Genomic DNA, 26,908 nt, shown 5'->3' with positions numbered 1-26,908 from the left:
AACAATTGCTTTAAATCCATTCCAGAGTCTATTTACATTTTTGTTTATCGTTTTCCACCGATGATAGTTACGCCTTAAAACTCCCTCATGCCTGTTTTATCAACGATATGGTACTGCCTAATAGTCCTACTTTTAAGACCTTCCTTTCTATAACATTTATTTTTAAATTCGACAAAAACAGCTTCTTGATCACTAATACCATCTATTACTTCTATTTCTCTATAGAGCTCATCTGGTTTTACCAGCAGCACGTCCAGAATATTCTTTCTTCTAGTTGGTTACATCACTTTCTGAATAATCTGTCCTTTGCATACTAACTTCTATGCCATTTGTTGGTCATGCTTCCTGTCTTTCGCATTACCTTCCCGATTAACATCTGGTAAATTCATATCTCCCGCTACAATCACATTCCTTTCGATGTCGTTTCCCACATAGCTGATTATCTTCTCAAATAAATTTCAATCAGCGTCAGCGCTACCCTTTCCCGGTCTGTACACTCCAAAGACATCATATTGCCTATTATCTTTAGAAATGAGCCTTACACCTAGAATTTCATATTTGTCATCGTTAAATTCTTCGTAGCTTACAAATTGTTCTTTCACCAGAATGAATACTCCCCATTCCACCATTCCTATTCCATCTCTACGGTACACACTCCAGTTCACTGAGAAAAAATCTGCATCCATTATTTCATTTATCAGCCATGATTCAACTCCTATTACAATATCTGGTAAGTATATATCTATTAAATTAATTCTATTCCTTTCTTTACAATACTTCTACAGTTCAACAATAACATTTTTATGTCATTTCTACTTGACTTGCAGATACCTTACCCCTTATCACCGCTCTCTGGACCACTCTCTGAATGTACCTCCCTATAACCATTCTGAACAAATTTCCTATATTATACCTACCGCAGCGGTTTAAGTGAAGACCATCTGAGCGCAGATCCCTATATCTTACGCATCCATTAGGATCTAGAAATCTCACTCCCAGTTTCCCACATACCCACACCATAATTTCATTTAAATCCCCAATCACTTTCCAGCCAGAATCCATCCTACACAGTATTCCACTGACAATAATCTCCGCTTCCTTAAACTACACCCGTGCTGCATTTAACAGATCCCACACGTCCCAACTATGTTGGTACTTATACATGCTTGCCATACGTTGTTGGTACCAACGTGAAACACTACCACCTTTTCCTTTCCTCCTCCTTCTCTTCTACTTTCATCAACATCTGCCTCAACCTAATTCCCGGATAACATTCTACCCTTATTTCCGTTCCTCCACACACTATCCCCACATGTCTGACAATGGAATCTCCTATGACCAGAACCTCAAACCTACCCACCTCATTTGATTCCCTGCCGTCTTGGTCAGCCCTATCTTTCCTGACAACTGCAGAAGGTACTTTCTCCTTCCTTTTATCCCCCCGCCAACCCAATGACCCTGTTCCACTGTCTTTTTCTTTCCTATTTTCTCTATTTCCCTTTGCTACCTTCTCCCTTCTTCCTACTTCCACAGTTCTCAGAAACAGCTCCCCGTTCCTCATCTTCCTTCTGTTGTTATACCTGCAGTGACCCGTACAGTTTCTACAGACACTTCTACTATCCTAGAAATATTTTACAATAGAATATGCACGCTATTTTCTAATAAGATGCTACAATACAGTACAATAATTTGAAACTACTTTCAGACGTATCCTAATTACAATATGTTACTACTAAACACAAACAGAACTGAAAATTGCAAGTTTGTAATTCACAAGAACTACGCAAAGATTACTAACAAAACTAAATGCGTAGACAGATTATTATTATTAGTACTATTTTATCCTACGATGCTCTAATAGATACTCAAAGATACACACGATTATAGCAGGCTTTGATACTATCTAATATACCGCATTTACACTACAATTCTCTACTGAAATATGGTTATACGATTTTTACAGCTGGTGGATTACTATTATTTTCCATACTACGGGAGGAGGAGAGTAAAAGTGTCTTTAATGCTGAAAAATAAGAGGTTTCCTACAGTAATTTATGTCAAAACTACGCCGGGGACTTGAACTGCAGTATAATTGGGATATAGGAATTTGATTATTAACATTTACTCGATGAATAAACGAAGGTGCGATGTCTACAAATTATCGGAATACAGTAATCAGCTGAATGATGTACAGTATTTGATTACTCAACAACAACATTCTCCTTGATCTCCATGGATGCAGCAAACAATCGTCAACAATCCAAAGAGTGCTCAATTATCCGGTGAAATACCGTGTATTCTCTCTAGCTTATTTTTAAATTGAAGTTTACAGGCGCATCGAGTTATTTAATTGAATAAATTATTACCTTCGTGATAGTTCGAACAGATATCTATACGAAATACCGGAAAAGATGTGGGAGTTACATCTCCTTATGATAATCAGCCTTTTTTGAACTTATTTCTTTTCTTCATGTACTCCTCTCCTTGTGTTGTGATTCCCTTCTCAAAATCCTCCTTGATTTCCTTTAGGACCTGTTCTATGTAAACATTGAACAGGAGAGGGGGGGGCAAACTGCAAACTTGCCTCACTCCTTTTTGGATTAATACTATTATAATTACTATTATTATCACCATTTTTGTAGTAGTATGAGCAATGTATGTTCTAAGACAATGGGTGTTGCGTCAGCATTTTCCCACGAGGTCATTGACCCCTAGTTGAGTAGTAAGGCTATGTAGGTTCCAGACCATTGAGGTTACCGTCATAACCTTGCGTACGAGAGCAATCCTAACCTCACAGACCATATTGGAGGGGCCTAATTGGCCAGCGAATGATCTGGGGTCAATGCTAACCTCATTGGTCAACCTGGAGTGTTTTTGACTGCTAAGTGAGGTTATGAGGTCATACCCTTACGTACGAGGGCAACGCTAACCTCCCTGTCAACTTTGGAGAAGCCGAATCGGACGGACCCCCTTGGAGGAGCGGAGTCGGGAAAATTACGCACCTCTTTGGAAGAGCCGAATCGATCGGGCGTCCATGGAGGAGCCACAAATCGGTTAGGTAACCTGCAGATGACGTTAAGACGTCATTATGACGTGTTAATCTAAACTTGCGCACGTACGCGACACTAACCTCACACACAGACTCCCCATGAAGGAGTCAAATCGGTTAGATGAATGGTAGTTAAGGTTATGACGCCATGATTATGTGTTAACCTAACCTCGCTACGGGAAATGCCAACCCAACCTCAGACAGGCTATTTACGGGCCCGCCTTGGAGGAGAGGAACTGTTGAGGTGACTTGTAGGTGTGGTTGACACATATCTTGACATAACCTTGGGCACGAACGGTAACCTAATCGCACACACAGGCTGTTTGCCCGTCTCTCCTTGTAGGAGTGACGGAGTTGTGACATAATAAGCGCGGGAGATTTAAAATGCATGCTTATCTTTACATAATCGAACGTGCAGGTATTCTCTTGACAAAGCGGTGACGTCACATCGTGGGTGATTTGAAATGCGGACTATTGGCTATGGGTGCATGACCTTATGATCTAACGTGTGTCCATTCCTTGCCACGTTTATCTACGGTGTCGGTTTTGTGGTGAGATGAATCTGTCAAGATCGATTGTGTATAACCGGATGCCCTTCCTGACGTCAACCAGGAAGATAATAATATGAAATAAATGACATGGTAAATGATAGTAGGAAGGCAGAGGATAAAACCCGGTAGTAGCACATACTGTAGCCTTCTCCTGTCGAATAGCATGGAGAGGTATGCTCAAGGCATTACGTCTCCATCCGAGGGACAATTAACCATCAACAACATTGTATGCCCTCACTTCATGTGAGCACTGCGGAGAGAATTGGAATTTAATCAAGGCTTTTTTGGGCACACAATCTAGTGATTAGAAATTGTATACCACCACCTACCTTTGCCTGCCAGTCTGAATGGCCCAGACGGTTGAGATGCTGGCCTTCCGTTGCAAACTTTCTAGGTTAGATCCTAGCTCAGCTGTGTGGGAGGGGGAGGGAGACATATGAGCCACCCTCGCGTTGTCTTCGTGAGTTACTGTAAATAAATATCCCGCTAGAGACAAAACAGTGCGCTCTTACGACGACTGATCCTCTGTCGAAAGTAGAACCGATTGTCACGTGAATACATATGTTAACGCAATTCCATTAAAATCTTTCTTATGCTAGATATAGCATGTTACAAGTAACCTTTGTATATGCCACTCTTTATACTGTGTATTTCCTTATATTTCCTTATCTTATCTATCTGAATATCCTCCTCCCAACAGAGAGAGTTTTATCCTTGTTATAGAACTAAAAGATATCTACCTCCTTATCCCCCTCCTCATAGACTTCCTCCTCCTCCTCCTCCTCCTCCTCCTACTACTACTACTAAAACGCATCTCAACTCAGTTGTGCACCTGTTCCAGAGTTGAATCCGTTTCAGGCCTTGTACCACTTTCCAAATTTCGTGCATGACGGATGACATAGGCGATAATTTTAAACTTTCGTACCTATGTGTTTAGAAGCATGGGAATACTGTACGATCACCATCCAAAAGAACAAATGATGACTAAGTGAGGTTGAATAGGAGCGTGGCAAGATACGAACAACGGTTGTGGTAAATAGAGGTCTAGAAGTTCTAGAAGTTCTAGGAAACCACTTTATAGATGTGAGGCGGCAAAGAGTATGCAATAAGAAGAACATTTTAATGTTAACGGAATATTTATTTTGTAATTATTTACAAAACTAGACAAACTGCTACCGGTTATACTACAGTCTTTGTTATGCTGACCACAAGTTTACTCTACTACTTACCATCTTACTGTGAAGGGCTAGCATGCTTCCAAAACTCTAATGCCCCCTGCAACATTCAAATTGTTTATGTAATTATGTAATATATTATACTCTGCAAAGGAGTTGATGAAGTTTTTACATTGATACCATCCATATATATATAGTTCCCTTCAGAATTATTATCAGGTCTGTAAAGAAGGAAAAATTTCATGCATACAATGTCTACAGTTTACAATCTTCGGATTAGGTCCATCTCAATCATCTGAACCATTTTCACCTCGATGCTTGTAATGACGTCGACAGCGTCTGTATGAAGCTACATCGCTTGACATTTTACTGTGGAGTGGTAGGTTGTCCCACAAAGTATCTATGAAAGGAGCAGCGTATGCAGATAAAAATCCTGGTGGTAAACACTGAATCGGATGTTTCGGCATCTGATATAAATTTCTATGTTTATAGAATAGCCTCACTTACTTGAGTGAGGTAAATACGATGTAGCGTGTTAGTTTCACTGATAGGCGAACAGGATGTACACTCACAGATTTGTTTGTTATCAAGACGATTGTCAGTATCTGTGTAGTATTTCCTTCTTTCCGTTCCATAGTGTACGGCGTAGAAGCTTACACTAAGGATCATGATGAAGGGCTATCCTTATTTATAATCTTGTAAAAATATTCGTTCGTGGATGGTAAGTGACATCACTCATATGAATAATAAAACAATAGGCTGTTGTGTTAGCAGGAATATTTTCAAATGTTTCAAATAGTAAACGAATATCGATAGGAGATTCTTTTATAGTGTCTTCATAAGAACAGTCTACAACTACAATAGTTTAGTTTAGTTTAGTTTAGTTTATTGCCTTTCTTATATGGCGGGGCTCAGGCTATGAAGCCTGCTATTATGCCAAACCATATTATACAACAGCTTTATAAAATCATTTTTTACATGTATTTCTAAAAATCACTAAAAGTAATTTACTTAACCTCTAAAATTTCTATCCTTATTGATAATTAAGAGCTAATTATTAAATTTTACGTTGGTGAAATCTACTTTTTACATATTTGAATACCACATTAAACATTTCCTTTTAAATAGCCTCGGATTGCCTATGCCTCTAATTTCAGCTGGGATTGAGTTCCAGGAACGTATGGTAGCAGGTATGAATGAGTTGTTGTACGAGTTACTGTGGTGAATGGGAATGGACAAGAGGGAACGTGTGGATGACCTTGAGGGAGCTCTATCGGAAGGGGAGAGGTATTTAAAGTCTGTTCTAAGATAATCTGGTTTGCTCGTTTGCAGAATACTGTGGAGAAGGGAAACAGCGTGGTATTTACGTCGTTCAGTCAATCTTAGCCACGACAGCTGAGAGAGGAAAGGGCTAATATGAGTTTGTATTGGGATATTTAATACGAATCGAGCACAAGCATTGTAGGCTCGCTGTAGTCGACATGAATGTGTTTTGCTCATACTATTATAAACTACATCTCCGTAGTCAAATATTGGAAATATTAGACTCTGTACTAATAATTTTCTTGTGTTTCTTGGAAGGAAGTCCCTCATCCTTTTTGCAGAATGTAATGAGTAGAATACTCTTTGACAAATTTTTGTGACGTGTTCCGACCAACTTAAATATTTATCGAATACTACTCCAAGGTTCTTTACATGATCGCTGAATGTTACTGGTATTCCACTGAGCATAACGCTAGGTATATACATGTTTTGTATTTTAGCATGAGATTTATACGTGCGAATTATGATGGCCTGTGATTTTGATGGGTTCATTTTCAGGCCATGTCTGCTAGTCCAGTCATTAACATTTGCTAGGTCTTCGTTTAACTTAGTGATTGAATTGTTTAAGTCATTAGGCTTTGTGTGAATATATAACTGTATATCATCTGCATACAGGTGATATTTACAATTGGTCAGCGTCTCAGATAAGTCGTTCATGTACAGTGAGAACAAAAGTGGTGACAATACTCCTCCCTGAGCCACGCCCATCTTAGTGGTTTGCCACGAAGATGTATCGTTTCCCACTGATACGCGCTGCTGACGATCACTAAGATAGGAGTGTACCCAGGTTAAAGTGCTGTAAGAAAATTTCAGCGCCTTAAGTTTAGCGAGTAATATGTCTCTATCTACACAATCGAAGGCTTTGCTTAAGTCCAAGAGAACAAGTATAGTCATTTGTCCTTTATCTACCGCTAGTTGCATGTCATTTGTCACTTTAACTAATGCAGTGGCAGTACTGTGCTTTTGTCTGAATCCCGATTGATATTTGTCAAGTAAGTTGTACTGTATAAGATATTCAGTCATTTGTTTATGTACTATTTTCTCCAACAATTTTCCTAATATAGGAAGGATACTTACAGGACGATAATCTTCGGGACTGTTGGGGTTGTTGTTTTTAGGGAAAGGTCGGATGATTGCATGTTTCCAATTAGAAGGAAATACTCCAGTCATGAGTGAGTTGTTAATGATATGCGTGACCGCTGGAAGAATGATGTCTATGATTCTTTTTAAAAGAGACAGGTTGATTCCATCATGGCCAGTGGACCCTGACTTTATTTCACTGAAGACTTCCCTAACGTCACTGGGGGTCACATGGGAAAAGTAGAACTGCTCGCCATTATGTCTTGTTTTTGAGGATATTCTGTTAATTACTGCTGCTTTGGTCTGTTCGTCAATCTGAGAGGATCGTGAGCTAAAGTATGAGTTTAGGTCAGCTAGTGGTACATTACAGTTGTTGTCATTTGTCTTGTTTTTGTATAATCCCATTTCGCGAAGAGATTTCCAAATCTGAGTAGAATTTTGAGTGTTCAAAATATCATAAGAGTGACGTATTTTAGCATTTCTAATTAACTGTGTTGTTCTGTTTCGGAGTTTTTTATACTTTCCGAAATTGTCAGATGTAGGATATTTCACGTAATAATTATAGGCTGCGTCTCTTATTTTCATCTGGTCACGTATTTCTTGGGACAGCCATGGGTTTGAAGGTCTCTTTACCCTAACAGTGCGTAGTGGTGCATGTCTGTCATACAGAGTCAGAAGTAGTTCGTTAAAATGATTTACTTTTCTGTCAATGTCATTTATGAATTGAATGTTGTGCCATGGTGTGTTAAGAGCATCTTCAAAAAATGCGTCTTCATTAAAGTGTTTAAAATCTCTATATGTAATTAATTTCGGCTTGAATTTAGGGCACTTCAAGGAATATGCAGCGTAAACCATGTCATGTCGGGAGAGACCTGGAACGGGCATTTGTCCATGAGTTAGGATTCGGTTGGTATTATTAGTAATTATTAGATCGAGGAGCGTGCGTGAGTTGGCAACATGGTGTGTAGGGTTTAGGGGTAGTATTGTCAAATTAATGGATGAAAACATCTCAGTCAATCGTTTTGTTTCGGTAGATTTGTTTGTCAAATCTGTATTAAAATCTCCCATTAAAATCAAATGCTCATACCTGGGTGTTAGATCATGTAGGGCTTCCTCTAGACTTGTGATGTTACCAGTCTTCGGTGGACGATACACCACACCAAGCAAGCACTTCGTACCGCGAACTATGAGCTCAACGAACAAGAATTCGGGGCTACTGGAGAACTCACTGGGGGATTTTAATATCACCTTATACTTCACATCATCTCGTATGTACATACCGACTCCTCCACCGAGCTTACCGCTCCTGTCATTCCTAACTAATGAATAGGTGCTTTATTTTTTAATTCTTCAGGCCAAAATTGCGGACGATCTTCTTTCTGATAATACGATGATTGAAATTTACGAAACATGTCATAGAGCAACCCCAATTTATTTTTCTCAAAATTAATGTCCCTGTTTTCGTAGGTATACCTAATTCCGTTGAGATACAGTATAATATTTCTTAATTTACAGTGAACAAACTGTGAGCTATCTTCTTCATTGTTAAATTTACGATGGGTTTGAAATCCGCAAATAATATACAAAGGCTTTTCAGTAAAACGTGACGTTTTAACAGCCCAGCTATACTTGTTTGTAGCTGGTAACACAAGATACTCATGAAGCAGCCAACTTCAAAAACGTATAGTAATGGTGTATCATTTTCTACACTCTTGAGAAATCGAAGTTTTTCTCGATCAGATGTTAAATGGGGAATCCTCCATAACATACAATGAAGACTAATTTTCTAGACTACTTATGATTCTGCTGCTTTAAGAGAATGGTTATCACTTCGATCACGGATCAGAGTTAGCTCTTGTTTTGAGTTGATTATAATACGTCTAAAATCATCAATCAAAGCCGAGAATATGTTTAATGGTAACATACCAGAAAAAATACCGTCCTGATTAATCATCCACTTGTTATTAGCTTTGGGACACCATCCTGCCATCCGTAAGAGGTTACTTTCTTCATCACTATAGGAAGGGTAGAGTTTCATTGCACTTGTAATACCAGAATTCTTCGATCTATCTATTTCCACATTATTTACTTGATAACGTGCTTCAGAAAAGAGAAAAGCTAGACCATGTTTGTTTAGTTGAGATGTGATTGGTTCACTTCCATCTGCCTTATTTAAGCGTCCTTCAATATAGAGGTAGCTTTCGTGTGGTGGGGTGTATACATCATGCTGATTAATGATAAGGTGAATTTCGTCATTGTCATTGAGTCCAAACGTAAAAAGGTTGATAAGAATGAAGCTCACTTCCTACTACACCTACGTGAGTTTCTACTGTGTTCATATTGTCTAGCATTGCTTCCATTTTGTTGTAGTAGCGTTTAACCTAAATCTAGAAGAATCTGCTTATGGTCATCTGTTAACTCGATGAATCTTCGCAGTCATGTAGTAAGTCTCCTGAATGTACACCGTGTTTAATAAATTTTTCATACTCGTACGTGTGTCGATCTAAATGAGCTGATTATGTTTATTCACAAGCCTAGGAGTGATGTTACTAATGTGTTTTACTGACACAGGACGATAAAGAACAACTGACGGTTCCTCAAGAATGGTATAACCACTTTTCTCTGTATTGATAAAGTCGACCAGGACGTGTAAAGTTTGTTGATTACAAGGCTGTAATAATATTACAAGTGATGTTTAAATGATGATCATCGAAGAGTGTTATAGGTGTTATAACGTAAGTTCGGTATGAGCTCTCTTGGTGAAAATCCAAGCAATAGTCCAATTGTATCTGGTTGTGATTTGAATCCCAATATTGAATGAAGACTCAATAACACATTTATGTGTGCCGTTGCGCACAGTAATGGAAAACTTGTAATTATTATTACTAAAACTCTCATCACTAAACTGTTCAATTAACAAACTTTCAATACAGTCATGAATATCATCTATTGAATAACTGCATGACGGTAGCGTTAGCACATACCCATTGTAATAGAAATTGTTTACCCCATCACGCACAGTATAGGTTTTATTGTACAGTAGCATTCAAACGACACAGGTCCAAGACTATGTGGCTCATGACCGAGTTCGATCGACGGATTAAAGTAGATGGTTGTTTCAGGTCCTTCTCCGTTCGTCATCACGGGCACACTGATGCTCTTTGTCGACTATCTGAGTTTGATATGAGAACATAAGACATAATCGTCTGCACATGCGTGTATTGAATTTTTGCACACGGTTTTTATTATAAACAATGTCTGCACTGCTTCCGAAATAACGTATGAGCTCAAATGGAGAGGGTAATTCTCCATAGCTGTCTAAATTTCATACTTTATATTTACGTTTTACGTAGCCAACGTAATGAGTTCCAAGTCCACGAATGTTGTCTAAGTTGATTACAGCACACTCACTTTCACGTGGGCATGCTGGTAGTTGATCGCGCGTACACACATCGCGAAAATAATGATTTCCTAGTAGTTTAGCAAACGTAGAAACTTCTTCGTGGGTTATAGCTCGATGTGGAAGTGCATTCAGTAGAAAGTTTTGGTGATATGTAGATGCAAGCCCTTTTTTGTATGGCGCTAGCTTCATGTGTACGCTTTTGCCTCATAATGCAATTGTCCTGTTATGACGTTGAAACTCTTTCAACTGTTGTTTCGCTTCTTTTACAGCCATACCAGTTCTTGTAACGGCACTTGCACCACCCATCAAAGACCCTAAAGCTGCTAGTCCAGCAAACAGCGCAGTACGAAATCCTCCTCGCTTTGGTACAGGAACAATTCATGCACGTTTACAAAACATTACTCTGCACATTGGAGATATTCTCGCTATTGCTGCGCGTAGTGTCTAAATAATGGCTACTCACGAATTGTATTCCCCTCGAGTAGCTTTTCGTGTAGCCTCTACAACTTCTTTCCATCCAACGGTTTTTGTTTTCTTATTCATAACGTTTGGATATCTTTGTTTCACCATTCTTTACACGACTTTACTCGTCAAGAGCGATTGATGAACTGACAGTTTCTTGCTGTTTCATTTGATATATATATATGTATATTAATATGGGCTACTTTATTATTCACTTACCATGAAGATTATAAAGCAGCAAGACACACTACTTGTTAGTGACATAGTGCCATATCTTGTACCTAGTTCTGGTACAACTACAGAAGGACGTCGTGGAACGTTGTTTCCTTTTACTATTCGATGTATTATAACTGGTCCATCGGGATGTGGGAAGACATATTTTTTCTGACCCTCATTACCGCATTAAATGGCATACGCTTCAAGGATATTTACATTTTCGCAAAGTCACTCTATCAAACACTATATACTATTCTACAAATTGTAATGCACGATTTGGTTAAAGATGGTTTGAAATATTTTCAATTTAATGCACGTGAGCATGTGCCATCGCCGGATGATGTGCTTCCCAATTCTCTTATAATCTTTGACGATGTCGCTACAGAACAGCAAAACGTTATTTGCGCATTGGACGAAAGAAATTGCTTGTATTTATGTCAAAACCTATTCTCGTGTGCCTAAGCAGTTGATACACGACAACGCAAATATTATTGTGCATGTTTTGCAAGATGAGCGCAAAATGCGACATGTGTATGATGATCATGTTAACACTGATATGACATTCAATGACTATTCGTGCTGGTCATCACATCGTTACTGTTTTTTACTTACTGATAAAGAAATTGATGTTCATTTTGGATGGTATTGCAAGAGTCTTGATCGTTTTATATGCATCAACACATATTTACAGCTTACACTTGATCAAAATTCGTCATCATGACAACATCCATCAAAGAGATTACACAACATATAATCCGTGCACGAACCAATATTCGACAGAAATTTAAAGAGTTTAAACGTATTAAATCGGACACTGATTTATTTTTGAAAACGTAACTAGGTACACCATTGAAGGATATTTTTAATTCTACTTCATTGTCGAAGTCTACTACAAGTTCTGTTTCTATGCAAACATCTCATGATAAAGAGAAGCAAGAACAAGGAAAACCTGAAGAACAAGAAGAAGAGAAGCAGGATGAGCAAGAGAAGAAGCAGGATAGGGATGAATACGGTGAAGAGAAAGAACTTAACGATACTTCACCATATAAGTGAGTTTAATTTTTCACTACAGATGTTATTGCTGAAACACCTACTGAGGTTATGATCACGCCAGAGTATCGTATTCAGTTTAAGAATTTTATTCAAAATACCTATGGATCACTCTTTGCTCTTTATATAGAAACCATATTTACAAGACAAAATGACACCACCTACGGTATTCGCTATGAAGACGACTGTTTCTGGATAGGTAATGCAAAGGTTAAAATTTATGCGAACAGTCTCATCGTAAAAAATGTTACCTATAAACCTACTAAAGGTCTCTTAGAACTTCTTTTCTCACGAATGTCTGACAAGGATATAATTTCAGAAAATGATCACAAAAAATATAAAGCAATACTTTTTGCTACCGACACAACACGACGTAAGTACAAGAGGATAGAAGCTGTTAATGCAGATAAGAGTCGGAAATATCGAAGGTTTATTTATAAGCAGTTTCCGTCACATCAAGCGACTGCACGTGGTCTTAATGTTATTCACAAGCCTTTGTTGCCGTATGTAGACGTAAGACACTGGAATGACCCTAACTTACTCGTAGAACGATTACAACTTCTAAGAGCTTCACAAGATGCTGCTCACACAGGTCACGAATCAGAAATTCTAGAAATACTGAGAGAATTACGTCATGCGGTTGCTATTCAGTAATGGCTTCTCAAGATAATACCTCACCTGTAAAGATAAGCACCGCACAAGAGTTATATAAACCAGGTCGTGGCACGTACTATCGCAGGCGCTTCATTACACGCGGAAAAGATGATCTCTGGCAAGCAGATTCCACATGCCTCCAGCAATAGGGGGTGTAAGTATCCACTTACTCTCATCGATGTGTACTCTAAGTTTCTCTTTTCCACAACATGTGCGTTCTAAGACAGCAGCTCAAGTCAAAGATGCAATTCAAGCATATTGTTGAACAATCAAAACACTGCCCGAGGCTTCTTCAAACCGATCAACGTGAAGAGTTTACAACAAGGATTTTTCTTCTTGCGTCAAGTTACTTGGCATTCATCACTACTCTACGTACAGCAATCTCCAGGCAAGTGTTGTGGAATTCTTTAATTGTACACTCAAGACAACGATTTGGCGAGAAATTAGAGCAATGTTCTTGCCGTTGGATTGAACTGCTACCTTGATTCGTGTATACCTACAACGATACACCTCACTGGACTATCGATACAAAGCCACGTCTTGTTACTAAGAATACACCACGCTTAGATGCTATTCATCTTGTAATCAAAACGGCTGATCCGCACTGCCATCGCTTTGAAAGGAGTGATTTCGTTCGCGTCAGCAAACACAAGTCTATCTTTGGAGAAGGATTCACACATAACTGCAGCACAGAAATTTTTGAAGTCAGGAGTGTTAAGCTTACTACTCCAGTTACGTATTTACTTCGCGACCTTTCAGGACTGCCTATTGAAGGGGGATTCCACATCGAAGAACGCCAGAAAACAAAATATCCTGATCACTATTTAATCGAACGTGTTATTCGTCGTTGTGGAGATAAACTGTATGTCAAATGGCTTGGTTCTGATAACAACTTCAGCTCATAGATTAATAAAGAAGATATTATAAAACTTGAAATATTTATTCTAGAACCTCTACCTCTCCTTTCTTCTACTGCATAAGACAAGTTTAAACTTGCAAGTTAACATTATTACTACTAGTTAATTTAGGACATGGTGTAGGGTAGGATTAACATTAAAAAATCAAACAATACCTGCATTATATTTTACAAATCGCGTTTATTTTAACATATTGTACCGGAAACACCGCTACGTGAAAACAAGTTCAAAGTATGTGTGTTAAACTTCGCGTGTGGTGGTGGATAGCCAGCCCGCCGAACTCGCTGGCGTGCACAGCCGTGACGTAGCCGCTTCGAACTAACTCCGCGCAACCAGGCATGACCATATATGATAATATTTCGACCCATCTGTTGAGATAATGTTTTTTTTACACCGCTAACGTGGAGACCAATGTAACAGATTCGATCTACCAAATTTTCGATGTACTTTGGGAGTTATAGAAGTGGATAGTGTCCACGTTTCTAGATGCTTCGTCACATCCGGGTATAAACGGAGGGCGATTCAGGCTACAGATTCAGTGTTACTCCACCGTCTCTGCAATGCGGGTGACGGGTGGAGCTGTATAAGTGCGGCAGGCAGAACGTATGGTCGGACGAGACTTTGCATCTCGAGCGCTCGGTTCCAGCAGAGTTGTAACTTTTTCATTTTCTTCAAGTGCCATGTTAGGACTTGTGTTTTAGTGACAAACTGAAGGAACTTAGAATTTCTCTCGTGAGTGTTGTAACTCTTCCAGGTACTACATTTGAACTAGTGATTGAACTTGTGTTCATAAACCTACTTTGAAAACGTAGAAATTTCTCGACAGTCATATTTGAATTTGTGTTTTGCGGCAAGCCGTGGGAACATAGACATTTCTTGTGAGTGTTGTAATTTTCCAAGTACCACATTAAACTTGCGTTTCGTGACGAACTGTGGAAACTTAGAGTATTTCCGAGTATTACGTTCGAACTTATGTTTCATAACAAATTGTGGGAACATGGAACATTTTTGAGTGCCGCATCTGAACTTGTGTTTAAACTTGTGTCATCGTAATTAACTATGGAAACATAGAGTACCCATGCCATATCTGTATTTGTGTTTTCTTCTCGTGAAGTTCCGAGAGAACATAGAATTTTTCAGTGCCATAATTGAACTTATAATCATTTTTCACGGACAGTGTTAGACTCTTTCCAAGTGCAGTTTAACTTTAATGATCATTTAATGACATTGCTAAACAGTCTTCACGTACACGTAATTTTGTATATAGACGCAATAGGACCTTTCCGAGAGCCATTAAATATGTTTAATACGAACGTGCTAAAGTGTCCTGAACTTGCATGAACTGTGCATCTTGCGCTCAATATTGTGTTCTAATCATAAACTGACGAAATCAGTAAATTAGGAACTGTGATGATAAAGATTACGGATGTAATGGAACATTCCAGTTTGTCATTCTAATGCCAATATTAGCGGACTTACGTCGTGAACTTGTCATTATAATTTTCCTGAGTATTAATTCGGCTGACATCCAATTTGTGCTCAGATTTCCAGTTTAATTGTTTTACTTTCAAGTAATAATTTATGAACCTTGGTGATTCAACAAGATGTTTGAATCAAAATTCGAGTGTCAAGATTCGAGTGTGAATTTCATTAACATTCGACACATTCCACTTACAATGAATGAATGCAATATTTAAAGGTCAATGTTAATTCATTTAACAGTGCTACGAGTAAGTTGAATGCCATACGAGGGACTTGTGTGCGCAGCACGCCTCACCTCTCAGTATTATCGTGTGAGGTCAAACCCCGCAACGTGTGCACCGAGAAATTCGAGACTCCCAGATCCTCTAGAATTTCGAGAAATTCTAGAACGTCGAGAAATTCACATCCAGGACGGGCGTGGTTCCTGTCCAGACCGTGCCCAGTAACCATCCCGGAGTCCGGAGATTCCAGCCTGCTACAACGCTTCAACTCAACTTGTATGAAAGATGATATGAATTTGTTTCCAATGAACAATAAAACTAAATTTTCACAGAAATCTAAGTTCAATCACATACAGTAGAGACAATACGCGACACTCAACCAGATATCGAGGGACAGCTATTAGATCTCTCTCTAGCGTGTAGACCTGAGAACTACTGATTCTGTCATAAGAGCACGTGTATTTGTGTGCGAAGTTTTTGGTGTTATTTATGCGTTTTCAGTGAGTTGACATAATTAAATAGTAGCGTGTGTCATTCCTTGATATCTCCTCTCAACATGAGGAGAAAGGTTACGTGCTGTGTTTGGGTCTTTCTTTCGCTACCCTCGTCACAAGAAAATGTAAATAATATTGTATTTGCATATATATTCTTCCAGTGACAAATATATTTTTGTAGTACTTCATAAACTTCTGACCTGCTCGACCCATATTTTAACTGCCTTAAAATATAATACGCATATTTTTATGTATAGTGCAACAGTTAACCTTCAATACCGATGTGTTGTTGTAGGTGTGATCTGTGGGTTTTGAAATGTCACAGAAGTGATTTGGATAAGGTGTACAAGAAAGAAGGGACGTTACGCTTATGTAAGAATTATAAGATCTGTTCAGATCATTTCCGGGCCTGTAATCTTAAAAATCCTCGACTATACAGCCAAGGGTATGTTACATTTTTACTCTAATTGTACGTAAATATTCCTCAAAGCATCACTATCGACAATATTTTCATACTTTACTTTCTTTTATCCCTCTTCTCAGATTTTCTTTCTGTTATTAGGCTTCATGTTAAGACGAAAATTGTCCAGCTTTTAAATGTTAATTCATTGCATCATGTGTGTAAGGAACGTGCCGATATTTTTATTGACAAGTTTCTTAATGTGATGATAAAATGTTTTTTAAATGAGAAAAAAGTCAACTCTAACCGTAAAAGTTGAGGCAGGAATGCTAATGCAAGAAAGTAATGCATAAATGAAAGATCCACCCATTTCACAGCAGTTCATTTCACATCTTGTTTATATGTCTAATTTCTGTCTTTAAATAATAACGTTTTAAATAATTCTTCATTAATTTATTCAGAATTGCTGTAGCAACTTCGATGTTAATATCTCAATAATACTTTCTTTCTAGAGGTAATTTATTTATCCATTTTCGTATATGCATTTCCATTGATATTTGAATTTAGCGCGACTTTTCAGGTCAAGTCACTAGGAGCGCCACCATCGAATTGTCTCCCATTTTAACAAGGCTAAATCTGTGTCGCGTATTGTCTCTACTGTATTTGGTTCAATGAATTAATACCCCTCTCCGTACCAACTCCAATGTTTACATCCCACACCCTTAGAAATATTCCATGCTCTTCAATCTATTGTGAGCGGCCTCCGAAGACAGACTTTTCCCCCGGTACAATATATATATACACACACACACACACACACACACACACATATATATATATCTATATATATATCTATATATATAGATATATATATATTCCTTTCATTGCACCGGCAACGGCAAGTGCTGCTATCTTCTCAGCAACTGTAGCATTATATGATGTTACACGCTGCGTAGCTTTACGAAGATTTTCGTCAGCTACACCTCTTACTTCCGATTTGTTTTGACGATAAGGAATGTCATGCTCTTTGAAGGCAGCATCTAATATATTAATACCAAGATCGATCACCACGTGCCGAGTGGGCGTCAAGTCGAATTCCAGGGCCACAGTACTGGTAAGTAGGAAGATGCAGCTCAAAAGGAAGAAGATTAATCACCTCATTGATGAGTCCATGGCCAGCATGCTTCCTCACCTTTATCTCAGCCCGTTTACCTTTTTCTGCGACAGCTTGCTTGCTCATTTTGCAGCCATGATAAATGTTGATAAGCGAAGACAACCCGTTAGTTTTAGGTCCGTGGTACAGTTTAATGAGTTTACATGTACGGCACAGTCTCAATGAAGGTCGCTTAGCTGAACTCATTTGTTCATGATGTAAACTACACGTTTGAAGCTCTGACAAAACAGGATCTTAAGTCCACTCATGAGGCACCTTGTTTTAGATCTTCTTTACTGCATTCGCAACTTCATAGACCAAAATGCCTTTGGTAATTCATTCAACTCTTCTTCAGTAAAAGTGTTTAGTTTCTTTTTGCTAGCATAAAACTTTACGATTGCCTTTTCAACCGCGTTACACTTAATATCAGATAGAAATGACATGATGTCTTTACTCTGCAAATGTTTTTTTCACACAGTCGTCATTTCGATACTGCACTTTACATATGTTTCTCACCTCCCGGCATACACTGCGACAACACCAATCAAAGAGCATGCACACAGGGCGTGAAGACTTCTTAATTTTTCCTCCACTATGATCCTTGTGAAGAGTTTTAAATGATGGACATCCTAATTAATGAATGTTGATAATTTCACATGTTGATGGTAGAAACTCACGCAACCGTTCCTTCATTTTACAACCTTTTTAAGAAAAGAAGATTTGCTCTTGACAAATGAGCGTTCATGGTCATAGATAGAAAAAGATACGGTAGTCCTTTTTCTTCCCACTGCAGACCTAATTTTTTCTATCCATTGTGTCTGCTTTTTGTATTCATCTGTTTTCAAACAGTAAGGGACAGGGTAGCGACATACTAAAATGACAAGATTTGGCGCCCACTACACAGTGCAATCAAACATATCCACGTCTTTGAACACGAATTTGTTGCCGTTCACTTTAAAACCTGTACATCAAATATTAACGTTCTTTTCATGATGAAATAAGGCGCTCTACTCTATGTCATACTATCATAGAGACTAAAGAAAATATTCTCACTTATAGCATATATAAAGGCTTGAGTTTACTTGAAAGAGATCTTGATAACGAACAAGTCTAAACATGCATAACGATGTTGACGTGACCGCTGCATGTTAAAATAGCGTGACATTAGTATGACACATGCTCAGTCCCGCTATTTAGAAATACACATAAAGTATGTACAATGTGTTTGATTTGCAGCTCTGTTACGAAATTTGAAAAGTGGTACAAGGCCTGAAACGGAGTCAAATCTGGAACGGATGCACAACATAGTAGAGATGCGTCGTAGGAGGAGGATTATAAAGAGGAAGTCAAAGTCTATGAGGAGTAGAATGAGGGGGTAGATATAACCTACTAGTTCTATGAGGAAGATAGAAATCTCTCTGTTAGGAGGAGAATATTCATATAGATAAGATAAAGAAGTAAAAGGAAATACATAGTATAAAGGGCGTTAAGTAAAAAGTAACATGCTATACCTTGCACAATAAAGATAGATTTTGACGGAAATGCGTTCACGCACATATTCACGTGACAATCATTCTGCTTGTAACAGAGGATCAGTTGTTGTTATACTACTACCTCAGTAAGTCACCTTAAGAGCGCACTGTTATGTCTCTAGCAGGATATTTGTTTACAGTAACTAACGAAGACGCCGCGAGAATGCACTGATATGTCTCTCCTCCCCCACTCCCACACAGCTGAGCGGCGGTAGGCAAGCGTCACAACCGTCTGAGCTATTCAGCCTGGCAGGGTAAGGTAGGTGGTGGTATTCATTTTATAATTACTGGATTGTGCGCTTAAAAAGGCTTGATTAAATTCCAATACCCTCCACAGTGCTCATATGGAGTGAGGACATATAACGGTGTTGATGGTTATTTGTCCGACAGATGGAGACGTAAACGCTTGAGCAGACCTCTCGATACTATTCCACAGGAGAAGGCTATATGCTACTACCGCCTTTTAACGTCTCCCTTCCTACTATCATATATCATGTCCGACTCGTTGGCTGAACGGTCAGCGTACTGGCCTTCGGTTCAGAGGGTCCCGGGTTCGATTCCCGACCGGGTCGGGGATTTTAACCATAATTGGTTAATTCCAATGGCACGGGGGCTGGGTGTATGTGTTGTCTTCATCATCATTTCATCCTCATCACGACGCGCAGGTCGCCTACGGGAGTCAAATAGAAAGACCTGCACCTGGCGAGCCGAACCCGTCCTGGGATATCCCGGCACTAAAAGCCATACGACATTTCATTTCATCATATATCATGCCATTTATTTCATATTATTATCTTCCCTGATGAGGTTGACGTAATGAAAGGCATCCGGTTATAAAATCGATCTTGACAAATTCATATCACTACAAACCCGACACCGTAGATAAACGTGGCAAGGAATGGACACACGTTAGGTTATAACGTCATGCACCCTTAGCCAGCAGTCCGGATTTCAAATCACCCACGCTGTGACGTAACAACTCTATCAGGAGGAGGCTTGCACGTTCGGTTATGTAAAGATAAGCATGCATTTTAAGTCGCCCTCGCTTGTTACGTCACAACTCCGTCACTCCTCCAAGGGCAGGCGGGTAAACAGCCTGTGTGTGAGGTTAGGTTACCGTTCGTGCCCAAGGTTTGGTTAACATACGTGTTAACCACTCCTACAAGTCACCTCAACAGCCGGTAAATAGCCTGTCTAAGGTTAGATTGGCGTTCCTTGTAGCGAGGTTACGTTAACACGTCTTAATGGCGTCACAACCTCAACTACCGGTCACCGAACATATTGGACTCTTCCATGTGGAGCCCGTGCATGATGTTAGGTTAACGTTCGTGCGTACGTTTAGGTTAACACGACATAATGACGTCTTAACGTCATCTGCAGGTCATTTAACCGATTTGTGGCTCCCTCGTGGGTGCCAGATCGATTCGGCTCTTCCAAAGGGATCCGTGACATTTCCGATCCGGCTCCTCTAAGGGGCGCCTAGACGGTTTGACTCCTTCAAGTCGCCCGTGAAGTTAGCATTGCCGTCATACGTAAGGGTATGATGTCATAACTTCACCTAGCGGCCAGAAACACTCCAGGTTGGCCAGTGAGGTTAGCATTACCCTCGTACGTATGCGTATGACGCCATAATATCACCTAGGGTCAAAAGCACCCCAAATGATTCTCTGACCAATTAGGCCGCTTGAATAGAGTGTGTGAGGTTAGACTTACTCTCGTACGCAAGGTTATGACGTTATTCCGCGTCTTAACCTCAATGGTCTGGAACCTACGTAGGCTTGCTACTCAACTCTAGGAGCCAATGACCTCGTTCTGTAATCTACATAACCTTACTACTCAACTAGGAGTCAATGTCCTCGTGGGAAAATGCTGACTCAGCACCCATTGTTTTAGAAAAATTGTTCATATTTATTATTATTATTATTATCATTATTATTATAGTAGTTGTAGTAGTAGTAGTAGTAGTAGTAGTAGTAGTAGTAGTAGCAGTTCTCTTTTAGTATACTTTTTCATTCAGTGTCGAGTATACTTCAAATTCAAACTTACAATAACTCGCAACATGTCTAGATGTACAATTTGATTTTTAAAGGACTATGGCATGATGACTAATATAATTCTAAGAATTATGTTCAAAGTATGCAATACACGATGTACACACATTTACGATTAAGCCAGCGTGAAAATCACATCTTACGAAGGATTAGTTTGTACCAGCGAACATTTAACGTTATATCGATATGAATGAAGTTCTATTGAGCGAGCTGTCTGTAATTGTTTTTTTTCCAATTCTTCAGATATTTTTCCGATTTATGTCAACTCAGGACCGTATCAGTTCTTGTTAGCTTTCGTGTCTGTTTGTCGGTCTGTTCCACCATCACGGCGAAACGGCTGGATAAATGTCGACCAAACTCCATATATGGGGTATTGTCACATAGGGAAAGGTTCAGATATGCATAGAATTTAAAAATCACTGAATAGAATGGGGGTTTATAGGAAAACCACAACAGTCAAAATCTCTGGCTGCTTGCCAGCAGGGACGTAACATAGGCTAATGTCATTCCTTGTAAACTCGTGGTTCTTCCTGCGGGATATTTGCGGAAGTAGGTTGGCTCTTACAATCACCTTCCAGTAGCTCTAAAGAGGCTGTTAATATATGAACGGTACCACGGAGTGTAGCCCATGATTACATCGTTGGAGTTTTCTGGTATTTGTTTTAAATTTTACTGTATTTCTGTTCTACTTCTGTTTTACGCTTTATTTTCTAGCCTCTGTCTTGCCTCTTTAGGCGTAAGTAATAACACCATAAATCATCTTTTTACCTCTTTACCTAAGAATCTCTGCGTCTAAATTTCTCCTCTGTTACTGCATTCTTACATCCATAACTCATATCATCACAAGTTAGCGAGGAACATTTCATTTTACAATACATCCATTTGGTATTTACATATCTGTCCCACCCGGCTGTCTTCTGGTATAATCCTATTTTCTATTAATTTCAATTTCTTCCTTAATTAATCCGTATGTCATGCGAGTGCTAATCCAGAAACCTGGACACTCTTTCCTTCGAGGAATAATTCCAAGCTGTTCAAATGTATAACCTTTTGGCCCCGGAACATATCGAAGTATGGAGGCAATTTCAATGACGGTGCAGAACTTTGTTTCGGGATAATTAGTGACTAAACGGTAAGTCATATCACAAAAGAGAAAGCACAATTGCGTTTCAATTTGGAGAGATCTACAAGTTTGGTCCTAGACATATTGTCGTATCTCGATCCCTTATACGTTAGATAAAGCTACATTTCTCAATTTTAAGTTAATTTTATACTTTTTACACGTTTATCTTATCGTTTGCACACTTATAGGAAAGATGGAATCTTCAAATGCAGTACGCATATTGACACGACCAGTTGTCATATGTTAGCAAAATGTTATGATTCCAGCTGCCAGATTAGTATCCGAAAGATGAAGTAATGTATGAAAACTACACCCAGATTTCGCCCTATTTAATGTTCCTAACTCAATACTAACCCGTAAATATAGGGGACACGTGAAAATGCCATAGGTCCAATAATGTAGAACACCAAAAGAGAAGTCTGATGCAGAATCCGTTTAAAAGCAGTACATCTCAAAATGAATGCCTGCACTTTTGAACGTGCCCATCTATATAAATAATGTTCCGCTTGTTTTGCCAATTTTACAGATATTTATCCGATTTGGTCAACTCAAGACCGTATCAGTGTTTTATAGCTTTCGTGTCTGTCCGTCTGTTCCATCATCACGGCGAAACGGCTCTCGACTAAACTCCATATATGGGGTATACTCACATTGGGGAAGGTTCAGATATGCATATGATTTAAAAATCACTGAATAGAATGGGGATTTATACGGGAAATACAACAGTTTTTTTTCCATTTTCTCTTATATTAATAATTTTCTGTAAAATCCGTGGACTCCATGCGAAATATCCCTTATACGTTACGTCCATTTGTCATGTCTATAATTTCGCTTGGTCACTGGACACTCTTTTATTTGAGGGAATATTCCAGGCTGTTCAGATTTAATACATATAGGCCCTGGAAAATATCATAATATTGAGGCAATTTCAATGACGGTGCAGCCCTTCGTTTCGTGGTAACTGCTTTATAAACGGTATCATTTTACAGTGCAGATTACACAATCGCTGCTCAGTTTGGAGAGATCTTCATCTTTGGTTGTATGCCTTATTGTCGTATCCCGATTCTTTATATTTTATGGTGTAGCATTTTTTCGGTTACAATCATATCTCTCCAACTCAATTGCGACTGCCATTAGTTAACGATGCCTGTCATTAGAATGAAAAATATCCACCTCTATTATGAATGGGAGTTTGCAAGTTAGCATGCCGTTATTTTAGAAACTCCCGAACTCGATTTTGAATGGCAGTAGGAAATGTTGCCTGCCATTATCATCTAAATTTCCCCAACGTGCGCCTTTCATCGGAAACAACGTATGGGCTCTTGCCCGTTTTGTTTCTTGGATAGCGCTAAGAGACGTGCAATTTAATATATACTTACTCACTGCGTGTGCAGTGATTACGTAGGAGCCCGTATACAAGGTATAATACCGTAGCGAAGCACGGGGTACATTTGCTAGTATGAGATATAGTTTTCTTTGCTAGTGGTTTAACGTCCCACTAACACATCGAAGGTTTTCGGACACGCAAGGACGGGAAATTGAGAGGATTGGGATGACATTAACTGTGGCTTTAATGAAGCTGGCTAGTATAAAAATGGGAAACCACGGACAAGTATCTGCAAGCCTGGCGATGGTGGAATTCGAACCCACCCATCTCCCGAATGCAAGTTAATAGCTAATTAAGCAAAACCCCACGACCAACTTGCTCAGTGATATGATGTCGCACTAACCGAAGTGGTAATACCATTTTAATGAATGGAGATTTATTCAACAAATAGATCATTTCAGAATGTCCGAACTTATACATGACATACAACTTTCATGAGTACCTAGAATCTACCTTTACCTCCATATTCCAGATTCAAATTTAGACTTAATGCCCTTTTACGATTACGCATATATTTTTAAATGTTTAGAGAGGTGGATCGGTGATATTTTCCGTAATGGTATAAATACATATTGACCTGAGCCAGTTTCTTGACAAGACATTGGGAAAACTTTGACCGAGCTCGATAGCTGCAGTCGCTTAAGTGCGGTCAGTATCCAGTAATCGGGAGATAGTGGGTTCGAACCCCACTGTCGGCAGCCCTGAAGATGGTTTTCCGTGGTTTTCCATTTTCACACCAGGCAAATGATGGGGCTGTACCTTAATTAAGGCCACGGCCGCTTCCTTCCCATCCCTAGGCCTTTCCTATTCCATTGTCGCCATAAGACCTTTCTGTGTCGGTGCGACGTAAAACAAATAGCATAAAAAAAGGAAAACTTTGCCAATGAAGACCACTTACTATTTTCATTATGGAAACTTGTAGTCGAAGTCACTGGGGCACTACGTGTAGGGGGTTGTCCTTTCCCCTGGCCTTCCATAGATCCTGTAAAGGTTTATTGTAAATAAATAATGAAAATGATGAATGAACATGATTTACTGATAGTCAAGTGCTCCTTACATGAATGCATTCGATCAGATAAAATTTACAGAGCAAGCCAAGTGCGCGGTGTGCATCAATTAGCTGTGAGATTGATTTTAAGAGATGGTTACTTCGAACCTCACTGTCGGCAGCATGAATACTGTTTTCTGTGGTTTCTAATTGTCACATCAGGCAAATACTGAGACTGTACTTTAATTAAGGTTACGGTTGTTTCCTTCCCAGTCCTAGCCCTGTTCTTCGCCATCGTGGCCGTACGCACTGCCTGAATCAGTGCGACATAAACAAATAGCAAGAAACGAAAAATATCATATCAGGTAATTCGTTCTCTAGTTTTAAGTTAAACGTGCAGAGAATAAATAATGGGAATCTGTTTTATTCTTGTGTTCTACGTGTGAAGAGGGATTTTAATACCAAAGTATCAGTGGACTGTGAAGTTGGATTCTATTACTATTATTCTCACAGCAGCATGGTAAGTTTCATCTTAATATACAATCTGAGGTATTTTGGACATTCTTCCGTATTTCGATTTTTTTCAAAGACGACAGTGATCTGTGAACACGAGATGTTTCGTTTAACCGAATATTGCAGTGGAAGTGCCATACCATGCTTGTTCGAATATGACCAGTTTAAGAAATTCGTTCAGTCATATGTTCTTGTAACTTAGAGGCAGTAAATTGGAGACGACCTGGAGAAAATCTAGAGAGGTAATCAAGGAAGGGAAGGTTGAGGGCAGTAGACCAAGGGAAAGGACTACAACCAGATGGACAGGACAAGTGAGGACTATCACCAGTTTATCTTTCCAATATGCGCTGAGGAAAACCAAAGGTCGTCCGGAATGGCGATTCTACAGAAGAAATGTAACCACCGGGCGAGTTGGCGGTGCGGTTAGGAGCGCGCGGCTGTGAACTTGCATCCGGGAGGTAGTGGGTTCGAATTCCACTGTCGGCAGCCCTGAAAGTGATTTCCCGTGGTTTCCCATTTTCACATCAGGCAAATGCTGGAGCTGTACCTTAATTAAGACCACGGCCACTTCCTTCCAACTCCTGGGCCTTTCCTGTCCCATCGTCGCCATAAGACCTATCTGTGCCGGTACGACGTAAAGAAACCAGCAAAAAAAAAAAAAAAAAAAAAAAGAGAAAGAAAGAAATGTAACCAGCAAAGCCAGTAGGGTCAAGACACTCAGAAATGAGTAAATCTATCTGTGAGATTGGATCCGATATTGGCACATAGATTTACTAGGACGACAAGTAGTCTGTATTTTCAGGGAGATGATCTTTCAGGCTGGTGTCCTCAGTCCGAGGTGGTTAATCTTTTTTCAGGCACACCACTTACCAGCTCTTAAATTTCTGGCAGTACCTAGAATTTAACCCAGCCCTCCGAGGACGGCGGCTTATACTGCTAACCATTACGCTACGGAGGCGAACATTTCACGATTGATAGTAAGGTAAGGGTGTATTCTGCCCGAAGGCAGGTTCGAACCTCCGCAGAGGTGTGCCCGAGTCGGGTGGCCAGTTCCTTTCCGCTCCTCGATTCCCTTACCCCCCATCAACAGAACGTGCTAACCCATCCAAATCTTCACTACCGGGCGAGTTGGCCGTGCGGTTAGGAGCGCGCAGCTGTGAGCTCGCATCCGGAAGATAGTGGGTTCGATTCCCACTGTCGGCAGCCCTGAAGATGGTTTTCCGTGGTTTCCCATTTTCACACCAGGCAAATGCTGGGGTTGTACCTTACTTAAGGCCACGGCCGCTTCCTTCCCATTCCTAGGCCTTTCCCGTCCCATCGTCGCCATAAGACCTATCTGTGTCGGTGCGACGTAAAACAAAATAGCCCCCCCCCAAATCTTCACCACGCCCAATGTTGTTTAACTTCGGAGATCTCACGGGATCCGGTGTTTCAACACGGCTACGGCTGATGGCCGATTGATAGTAGATAAGAGTTATTAAATTCATAATATAGTTATTCCTGTAAAATGCAATATTAAAGCTAAGAGCTTCTGCCATCAAAGCGATTCAGTGCTCTTATCTTCATGAGAAAGATATTTTACAGGATTCAAGGAGGGAATTGTTTTTTGAAAGCGGTAATGATAGCAGTAATCACAGTCTTGGGATTGTTCATCTCGGTATTTTCACTTTATTGTTACTTGTAT

The sequence above is a fragment of the Anabrus simplex genome, chromosome 3 (genome assembly GCF_040414725.1).
Source record: "Anabrus simplex isolate iqAnaSimp1 chromosome 3, ASM4041472v1, whole genome shotgun sequence".
Taxonomy (NCBI): Eukaryota; Metazoa; Arthropoda; class Insecta; order Orthoptera; family Tettigoniidae; genus Anabrus; species Anabrus simplex.
Note: the sequence above shows the minus strand (reverse complement) of the source record.